At 42.4% G+C, this 6,000-nt stretch overlaps 1 protein-coding gene across 2 annotated transcripts in view; it reads right to left on the minus strand.

Annotated features, from left to right (window-relative positions):
- Positions 1 to 5,765, minus strand: part of LOC140190682 (protein-tyrosine sulfotransferase 2-like) — a 93,106-nt gene extending 87,341 nt beyond the window's left edge. For both annotated transcript variants that reach the window (XM_072247468.1, XM_072247469.1), the window contains exon 1: positions 5,581 to 5,765. The gene's annotated coding sequence lies outside the window, so the exon portion shown is untranslated. The remainder of the gene's footprint in view (positions 1 to 5,580) is intronic.
- Between the last annotated feature and the right edge of the window lie 235 nt (positions 5,766 to 6,000).

Consider the following 6,000-nt stretch of genomic DNA (forward strand, 5'->3'; position numbering starts at 1 on the left):
TTCAGCATATATTTATATTTCTAAACAGGTGAATAAACGTGACTACTGGCAAGGAAGTTACACAAGCAGATATACGTAATCAGAAGCAAGTATATCCGTAGCACAAAGTATTTTTAATTACAAAACAGACAAGTGACTAAATCATGAACATGTTCCTCATTTCAGCCATCTGCACCCATTGCTTCAGCCAGATAATGAAAGACTGTCTGCAGGTATCAGCTTAGAACATTGGGTTACAAAGTTCAAACAGAAAAGTTCAAGTTAGCTACTTAGTTCATTAACCCTTTTGCTGACCCTTCTTCCACTGTTGAGTTCTCCATGGCAGTTCAGGTGCCTGATAGTTGTAGGGTCATACCCATTCCTAAACCTGGCTGTATGGGATCTAAGGCTTTTGTACCTTCTTCCTGATGGTAGTAGTGAGAAGAAAACAAGGCCTGAATGGTGGGGCCTTTGATGATGGATACAGTTTTTTTTAATTGCCTGTGATGGACTGGACTGTATCCTCCACTTTCTGTACACTTTTCCACTGCTGGGGATTGGTGTTTCCATACCAGGTTGTGATGCAACCAGTTAAGAAACTTTCCACTGCGTATCTATAGAAGTTTGCCGAAGTTTTAGATGACATGCTGAATCTATGCAAACTAAGACAGTAGAGATGTTGGTGTGCCTTCTTTATGATGGCACTTATGTGCTGGCCCCAGGATAGATTCTCAGACATGATACTGCCAGGGAGTTTAAAGTTACTGACCCTCTCCACCTCTGATCGCCTAATAAGGACTAGCTCTTAGACCTCCAGCTTCTCCTTCCCAAGGTCAACACTAGTTTTACTGACATTGAGTGAGGGGTTGTTGTTGTGGAACCATTCAGCCAGATTTTCAATATGTTGATTCATCACCACCTTTGATTCAGTCAACAACAGTTGTGTTGCCAGCAAGCTTAAAGCATTAGAGTTGTACTTAGCCATACAATCATAGGTATAAAGTGAGTAAAGCACAGGGCTAAGCATATAGCCCTGTGGGGCAGTTGTGATGATGGTATATATAGTTACAAAATATGTATTTTAGGCTGGTTGGAAGATTTTATTCAACACATTAAAGTTGCTCCCTTCACATATCAGAACTAAATAATTTAATAAATGAAACTCTACAATGCTCAAATTGGTTTTGTTTTAAGATATGACCTCTTTAAGTGTTAATATAACCATTTCGACACTGTGTCAAAAGGTACAGAAATGTATTTCTTTGAAATAAAGATTTGGTTTCACTTTGTTATCAGACTTGATAATGTTTCAGTACTTTAAACAAAAACTCCACACTTTGAAAGTAGAACCGCATATGGTTTTAAATGTCTAGTCTATCCTCAGTTATGACAGGTTATTCACTATATTACTTAAACAATATCCTTTAACTGGAAAAAAGAAAGAAATTAAGTAGAGTGGAAACTTTTTACTTTCCCAGCTAATTTTCACCCTTCTTCAAATTAAGGTATTTGTTTGTGTTGCAAAACACTCTGAAAAGCAAGCATCATTAAATACCTCACAAAGCGGTTATTCATTATGTGCGAGATCAGACAGAGGATTGTCCTGCAAGTTGCATCACAGTGAAAGGTGATCCTGCCTTAATTAATAAATCCAAATTTCTATATACGTTGCAGGACAATGGCCAATAAATACAACTTTGTTTCCCTCCAGGATCCAGGAGTATTGTAACAAACTATGAATTCCATGGCCCCTGGTGAGCACAGTCATCTTCTGCCCTTCCCAACCAACCATGCTGTATGATTTCTGACAATCCTCTCACAGAATCATCAGTGCCCTCAACTTTATTGGTTGGTAAGTTGATGGAGAAGATCCTAAGGGGCAGGATTTATGAACATTTGGAGAGACACAATATCATTAGGTCGTGCCTTACGAGCCTGATTGAATTTTTTGAGGATGTGACTAAACACATTGATGAAGGTAGAGCAGTAGACGTAGTGTATATGGATTTCATCAAGGCATTTGACAAGGTACACCATGCAAGACAAATTGAGAAAGTAAGGAGGCATGGGATCCAAGGAGACATTGCTTTTTGGATCCAGAACTGGCTTGCCCACAGAAGGCAAAAAGTGGTTGTAGACTGGTCATATACGGGTCAGTGATCAGTGGTGTGCCTCAGAGATCTGTTCTGGGACCCCTGCTCTTCATGATTTTTATAAATGACCTGGATGAAAAAGTGGAGGGATGGGTTAGTAAATTTGCTGATGACACAAAGGCTGGGAGTGTGGAGGGCTGTCAGAGGTTACAGAGAGACATTGAAAGGATGCAAAACTGGGCTGAGAAGTGGCAGATAGAGTTCAACCCAGATAAGTGTGAAGTGGTTCATTTTGGTAGGTCAAATATGATGACAGAATATAGTATTAATGGTAAGACTCTTGGCAGTTTGAAGGATCAGAGGGATCTTGGGGTCCAAGTCCATTGGACACTCAAAGCTGCTGCACAGGTTGCCTCTGTGGTTAAGAAAGCATATGGTGCATTGGCCTTCATCAATCGTGGGATTGAGCTTAGGAGGCAAGAGGTAATGTTGCAGCTATATGGGACCCTGATCAGACCCCACTTGGGAGTACTGTGCTCAGTTCTGGTCACCTCACTATAGGAAGGATGTGGAGACCATAGAAAGGGTGCAGAGGAGATTTACAAAGATGTTGCCTGGATTGGGGAGCATGCCTTATGAGAATAGGTTGAGTGAACTCAGCCTTTTTTCCTTGGAGCGACGGAGGATGACAGGTGACCTGATGGAGGTGTACAAGATGATGAGAAGCATTGATCGTGTGGATAGTCAGAGGCTTTTTCCTCAGGGCTGGAATGGCTAACACAAGCGGATACAGTTTTAAGGTGCCTGGAAGTAAGTACAGAAGAGATGTCAAGGGTAAGTTTTTTTTTTTTTAAACACAGAGTGGTGAGTGCGTGGAATGGGTTGCTGGCGACAGTGGTGGAGGCGGATACAATAGGGTCTTCTAAGAGACTCCTGGACAGGTTCATGGAGCTCAGAAAAATAGAGGGCTATAGGTAACCCTAGGTAATTTCTAATGTAAGGACATGTTGGCACAGCTTTGTGGGCCGAAGGGCCTGTATTGTGCTGTAGGTTTTCTATGTTCTATTGGAAAGTGAACCTTTAGCAAGTGTCTTCACTTAAGCAACTAAAGATATATAAATTTGATTTTCACAAGAATGAACAGTTTTCAAAAGTTTTATTAGTTTTCTCTAAGAGATATTTTTCCAATTTACCAAACCTTTCTCCATTTTGTGCAATACATGCTGGAGGGACTCAGCGGATCAAGCAGCATCCACATATGAAAATAAACGGTAGAGGTTTCAGGGAGACAACACAAAACATTGACTGCTTATTTCCTTTCACAGACACTTTCTGACCTGTTGGGTTCTTCCAGCATTTTTGTGTGTTGATCAAGATTTTCAGCATCTGCCAAAAGAATCTCTTAATACCCTTTGCCATGCTTTGGGTTAAGACTCCAGTCAACATTACTGCTATGTCCACTATTCAGCCCAGTGTCATTGCCACTTCTCCAAAAGATGTCAATTGATGCTTTATTAATTGAAACCACATCAAGTAGGGAACATTAAGGCACATCTACACAGTCTCAAGCTATCTTGTATACAAACATTCTTACTTTTTCCAATTAGAAACTGACATTTAACAATTTACATGGAAAGGTTCAAATAAAAACTAGAAGACTTAAAAAAATTAACAATTTGTCTACATGTCCATATAAAGAAACCATCACCCTTAATACAATTACTCATTACAACTCACCCACTTGCATTGTGCAACAATCAAAAATTGAAACTTTTAAAGATGTAAATTGAAAAAAAAACTCAGTATTTGAAAGAGACACAACAAGATTTGCTTTACACCGCACGCTGCCCCACCCAGCCAAAACACCTTTCGTCCCTCTTCCCTCCGGGAGAAGGCTCAGGAGCTTGAAGACTCGTACGGCCAGATTTGGGAACAGCTTCTTTCCAACTGTGATAAGACTGCTGAACGGATCCTGAGCCGGATCTGGGCCATACCCTCCAAATATCCGGACCTGCCTCTCGGTTTTTTTTGCACTACCTTACTTTCCCTTTTCTATTTATGATTTATTAAAAATTTAAATTATATTTACTATTGATTTGTACTCCAGGGAGCGCGAAGAGTAGAATCAAATATCGCTGTGATGATTGTACGCTCTAGTATCAATTGTTTGGCGACAATAAAGTATAAGATTTATTGATACAGGTGATCTATCTCACTCATTTTACATCATTTCAGTGACTCTATGGGCACTATCACGATGAACAGTTACATATAATGACTCAATATATGCTTAGGTGGCCATTGGTGAGAATGTGGTCTTTGCTAGTTCCCTAGAAATCTTTTGTGATCTGTGGCCAAAACAAATGACGAAAGAAATTAGAGATTATTGCGTTAAAATACCGACATATACTTCCTCTTGCAAGATTACAGTTTATGTAGACTAATGAAAGCTGTGTCATCCTCAATGGTGAGTTTCCAGGGTTCCCTTTACTCAGGGTCCTGTTACACCACTGAACAATGTAAAGAAAAATGATGAATTGAATTTGTACATTTAAGTCTACAACAAAACATCCGATCAGTTTGTTTTGCTGTATACTTGAAAAGAATCCAACACCTGTGATTATTAAGTACTGTACATGTAACTGGATGCCCATGCACGGAATCTAAAGCTAACAGTGGGGTAAGCAATGATGAGGAATACTGTATTATGGATAAGGAAGGCACAAAAGACTCCCTGCAACAGGACACGACGGTACTTTTCAAAGTCTTCGTTAAAGGGGCAGCCAATATGCAAACAGTAAGGAGCATTAAAATGGTGAAATAATCCACATTAACAATGTTGGCCAAAGAATAAATTATACTCATGGCATGGAGCAAAACTTAACGTGCTTTCAATGCAGCGTCACTTTGCAGCCGTGCACACCGTCCCCAAGCCCCAGAAAGATAGACATTTGTCTCCAGCACCAGTCTATTTTTTTCCCTCCTACATGCCCACAACTTTTATCGGCGGTTCATCCAAGTATCACGATGCAAGGAGTCAGTGAAATATTCTCTTCGGGCGAGCGTGAATCGGGTCGGTCGCGGCAGGATGACAACAAAATCGTCCTCGGTTTCCTGCGAGGCTTGCAAGCTCCAAGCAGATGAAGCCCACAAGCCACTTCCCCACCATCCACCCGTCGCGAATGAGGCCAAGTTCACAATATCTTATTTTCTCTAAACACCACCCACCCACACTCCACATACACACACACCTCAAACAAAAATATCCTCTCAGCCCGGTAGAGTTCGAGTCGGGGCTCAGCTCGGCCGTACTCGGTGAGAGGACGAGCTAACTCGATGTCATTGACAATTTCCCGAGCGCAGCTGCCGTGGGCGAGAGAACCATCGGTCTGCATTTTTATCTATTCTCTTACATCAACGGAACAGGTCCGAACAGCGCTCTCTTTCACATTGCCATTTTTTTTATAACTCCACAAAGATGCATTTCCCGGCAAAGCCAGGACTTTACCTCATGAAACCAGGAGGGTTTGCTGTTTGCTGTTTGCCGTCCGCCGTCCCTGGGCGTCGCGCCGGGGGCTGCCGAGGCTCGAGCCGCTACTCGCCGCGCGGACTGGCTCTGCCGAGGCTCGCGCCGCTACTCGCTGCGCGGACTGGCTCTGCCGAGGCTCGCTCCCGATGTTATTTGCATGAAACGATTGCGTGATTCCGCTGAGGCGATTCGCAGGCGCTCTTCCTCTCGTCATCATGTTTTTCCTCTCACATTGGAACCGGTTTGGTCTTACGGCGCAGGCGCGCTGGCTCCGCTTTCATTGGCTGATGGGCTCAGCCGATGTCCAGGCTGTGGTTCCCCTTAACGGATGGCGATGGAGGGGTTGTTATCATCTCTCCCCTGCTTCTTCTGGTTTGAGGACAGCCTATTTCTATCCTT

This window comes from Mobula birostris, chromosome 31 (genome assembly GCF_030028105.1).
Source record: "Mobula birostris isolate sMobBir1 chromosome 31, sMobBir1.hap1, whole genome shotgun sequence".
Classification (NCBI taxonomy): domain Eukaryota; kingdom Metazoa; phylum Chordata; class Chondrichthyes; order Myliobatiformes; family Myliobatidae; genus Mobula; species Mobula birostris.